This window comes from Anabas testudineus, chromosome 17 (assembly GCF_900324465.2).
Source record: "Anabas testudineus chromosome 17, fAnaTes1.2, whole genome shotgun sequence".
NCBI lineage: Eukaryota > Metazoa > Chordata > Actinopteri > Anabantiformes > Anabantidae > Anabas > Anabas testudineus.
This window is the reverse complement of record NC_046626.1, coordinates 2,354,079-2,358,824: the sequence shown is the minus strand read 5'-3', so window position 1 is coordinate 2,358,824 and position 4,746 is coordinate 2,354,079.

Sequence of the window (4,746 nt, the reverse complement as noted above, 5' to 3'; positions counted from 1 at the left end):
GGTCTTGTTTGTTACCAACCTACAGAACTTCAGCTTTCATCCTGACATTTGATTGTATTGCATTTGTATTCCTTTGGCTGCATTGCAGTGTAATGGCATGCTGTTTGACACTGAATGACACACATTTCTGTTTGATAAGCCACTGTAGCAGCACACTGCTTTGTCTTCATGTTACATGTATAAAGATTTGCCTGACTGTTCTTCTTTTTTATAGCTGATTTCCCATTCTGTGCTTTTCTCATTGTCTTGGAAAAAAATGATGCTTCCTTGAACCGACCAGTAAAAGATGAGAACAAATCTTACACTTCCTAATCTTAGTTCCATGACCAAATACAGTAGATTAATCTATTGATGACTAACATGCTGCTTCTGGATCTTGTTTTTATAGTTTTTTTCCCCTTGCATGGTAGAGGTTTAACTTTGTGGGTGGAATAGATAGATTGTCCAGGACTGACAGGAGTAGACAGAATCCTTCTCAGCCACAGCATGTAGAGCAGGGGTACCCATCTCTGGAACACTGTCCTGCTAGTTTTTCTAGCTGTCTCTGCCGAATACCTGGCAGAGTTGTGTTCATCCAATTAGAAGGTGGAAGGGCAGACATGGAAAACTGGATTTTTTTACATTATGATACTCATGATAAATTGTTTTACAACTATACAACTTTTCCAGTCTGTTGCGTAGGTTCATGAATTTCATCTTGACAATTTATAATGTAAATCAGAGTGTATGGCCCTCACCTGCCAGTACAGTATTCATTCCTGAAGTTGTCTGCACATGCTCCTGAGGAGTCAGCTGATTATGTTCCTCCTAGGATTAGGGCATCAGTGAGCTCCTGGTCAGCCTTTCTAGGACTTGGTTGTATTGGATGCACCAATACAAAATGTCCCATAGGTGCTCAATTGGTTTTAGGTCAGGGCAGCGTGAGTCAGTTGCATCAATAACTTAGTTATCCAGGAACTGGCTACATAGTTGATGATCTAAAAATGTGTCACATGTGCTCAGTGTAAACCTGCAATCATCTGTGAAGTGAACATGATGCCAATGGCAGACCTGCCAACATTGGTGTTCTCTAGAGAATGTCAATCACACTGCATGGGGCAGGGCTGTGAGCACTGGTCATACCAGAAGATGTTGAGCCCTCAGAGTCTGTTTGACAGTTTGGTCAGAAACATAAATACCAGTAGCCTACTTGAAGTCATTGATTTTGAGCTTTTGCAGCGCTTCGCCTGTTTCTCCTTACACAAAGATCCTGCTGCTGGGTTGTTGCCCTTCTACAGGATGGAGGCCATAGGTCACTACTACCTGATGGTTTTAAGCCCTGTACAGCTCTTCATTACACCAGGAGAACTGGACAGGGCTTAAAACCACCACTTTTAGTACTGAACTAAGAGACAGCACACTTTTTTTGCATCTGCATGTGTTGATATGACATCTTGGAGTAACTGAATTACTTGTGCAACCCGACTGGGCTGCAGCTACTGCCTCATGCCACCAGCAGTGAAGCCATAGAAAAACACAAAACAAGACTTATAAAGAATCAGTCAGGAAGTCTAAGGGGAGAGCATTTGTCTGTGGCTACCACATGTAAGACCATTCTACATATTGACTTTCAGAGTTCATGAAACAAACTAAATCTACATACATACTAGATTTTGAGAATGAGTACTAACTAATAAAGAAGTTACTTTATCTACAGACAAATGCAGTGTGACGCTTTCAACCTGCAACTCTGCCTATCATACTGAAATGTATTTTTCTATTTTTGAAGTTTTCATAGTAATTAAAAAAAACAGAAGGCACAATAAAAATTAGAAAGTAAAATAAAGTCAGTGTTAGGATGAACAAAAAGAAAGCAGGGGTTGTGTGGGGTAGGGGTGGCAACAGGGGTTGTGCATATTGCATATATACAGTGGCAAGAACAACTTTGTGAACCTTTTGGAATTTCATGGTTTTCTGCATGAATTTGTCATAAAATGTGCTCTGATCTTCATCTAAGTCACAACAATAGAAAAAACACAGTCTGCTTAAAATAATAGTACAAAAACATTATATGTTTTCATGTTTTTATTGAACATAACATGTAAACATTCACAGTGCAGGGTGGAAAAAGTATGTGAATGTGAGTATTATTTTCAGCAGACTGTGCTTTCTATTGTTGTGAGTAAGATGAAGATCAGAGCACATTTTATGACAAATTAATGCAGAAAACCTTGAAGTTTTTCTTGCCACTATATATATATATATATATATATATATATATATATATATATACACACAGTGCCTAAAATCAGTGTTGAATTCACCGATTGGTTAAATCAGTGTTTGCATTAATATTCAACCCCTTCAGGTCAGTATTTAGTAGATGCACCTTTAGCAGCAATCACTGCATGAAGTCTGTGTGGATATGTCTCACTTAGGCTTGCACAACTGGGCCCGGGAATTTTATGCCATTTTTCTTTGCAAAACTGCTCAAGCTCTGTCAGGTTGCAAGGGGATCGGATGTGAACAGCTCTTTTCAAGTCCATCCACAAGTTCTCTAGGTTGAGGTCTGGGCTTTAACTTGGCCACTCCAGAACATTCACCTTGTGGTCGGTAAACCATTTCTATGTAGCTTTCGCTGTATGCTTTGGGTCATTGTCTTGCTGGACAACAAATCTTCTCCCAAGTCGTAGTTGTCTTGCCAATTGAAAAAGATTGTCTTCCAGGATTGTCTTATATTAAGCTGCATTCATCAGCAACAGTTGTTGTATGTACAGTCTCTCCTATCTCAGTTGCTGAAGCTTGTAACTCCCTCAGAGTAGTCATCGGTGTGTTAGTGGCTTCTCTCACTAGTCTCTCACGGTCACTCAGTTTGTGTGGACGGCCTGTTCTAGGCAGATTTAGAGATGTGCCATATTTCTATCATTTCTTGATGATGGTTTCCACTGAACTGCAGGGGATGTTAAATTCAATTTCAATTTAATTTCCAATTCACAACAGAAGTCATCTCAAGACACTTTACATTGCAAGGTTTAAGACCTTACTGAGTATAATTTTACAAAAAATGATACAGAAAACCCAACAATTCCATTTGAGCGAGCTTTAGGCAACATTGGAGAGGAAAAACTCCCTTTAGAGGAAGAAACCTCCAGCAGAACCAGGTTCACATCACATCACATCTGCCTCGACTGGTTGGGGTGAGTGGAAAGAGGAGAAAGAAAAGAACAGCAAGCAACAAAAACAACAAGAAGCAAGAACATTGGGCAGGTCAACTGGATTCTGGAGATAACAGCTCCAGGCCGAGGACACCTGCACAACTACAGGAGAGAGAAGACACAAAGTTAATGACATGCAATGGTGGCATTTGCATTGATACAGGAGAAAGGAGAGAGGAGAGGAGCTCAGTTTATCAGTAGAGGTCCCCCAGTAGACTAACCTATATCAGCATAACTAAGAGATGGTTCAGAGTCACCTGATCCATCTCTAACTATAAGCTTTATGAAAAGGAAAGTTTTAAGTCTAGTCTTAAATGTAGAGAGGGTGTCTGCCTCCCGGACCTGAACTGGGAGATGGTTCCACAGGAGAGGGGCTTGGTAGCTAAAGGCTCTGCCTCCCATTTTACATTTGGAAACTCTAGGAACCACAAGTAAACCTGCAGTCTGAGAACGGAGAGTTCTGCTTGGAAGATATGGAACTATGAGGTCTTTAAGATAAGATGGAGCCTGATTATTAAGAGATTTATAAGTGAGGAGAAGAATTTTGAATTCAATTCTGGATTTTACAGGGAGCCAATGGAGAGAAGCTAACATAGGAGAAATATGATCTCTCTTGCTAATTTCAGTCAGAACTCTGGCTGCGGCATTTTGGATTAACTGGAGGCTATTTAATGAGTTATTGGGACATCCTATTAATAATGAATTACAATAGTCCAGTCGGGAAGTAACAAATGCATGAACTAGTTTTTCAGCATCACTTTGGAACAGGATGCTCCTAATTTTAGCAATGTTTCTTAGGTGAAAAAAGGCAGTTCTAGAGATTTCTTTTATGTATGAAGTGAAGGAGATATCCTGATCAAAAATAACTCAGTGATTTCTTACAGTATTACTTGAGGCCAATACTAAGTCATCTACGGTAAGAATGTGATTAGACATAGTAACATAATTTTTATGACCAAACAAAATAATCTCCATCTTGTCTGAATTTAGGAGAAGGAATTTGGAGGACATCCAGGCTTTTATGTCTTTTTAAGCATGCTTGAAGTTTGACTAATTGATTCGTTTCTAATGGTTTCATAGATAAGAATAGCTGGGTATAATCTGCCTAGCAATGGAAATTTATAGTGAGTGTTTCCTAATAATATTGCCTAAGGGGGACATCTTCATACAAGTTATTGCTGCGGAGGTGGTCACATAATTGCTTAGAAAATACCTTTTCAAGACTTTTAAAGATTGGATAGGGCAGATTGGATATTGGTCTATAATTTACTAAAGCCCTGTGCTCCAGAGTAGGCTTTTTGATCAGGGTTTTGACTACAGCAACCTTAAAAGCCTGTGGTACGTAGCCTATTTGTAAAGATAGATTGATCTGATCTAATATGGACGTGGTGATCAAAGGTAAGACATCCTTGAGGAGTCTAGTCGGGATGGGGTCTAAGAGACATGTTAATTGTTTGGATGAATTAATTACTGAAATTAATTGAGAATGATCTATGGGGAGGAAGCAGTCTAACTACAAATGTGGTCTTTAAACAAATTGGTCTTTACAAAT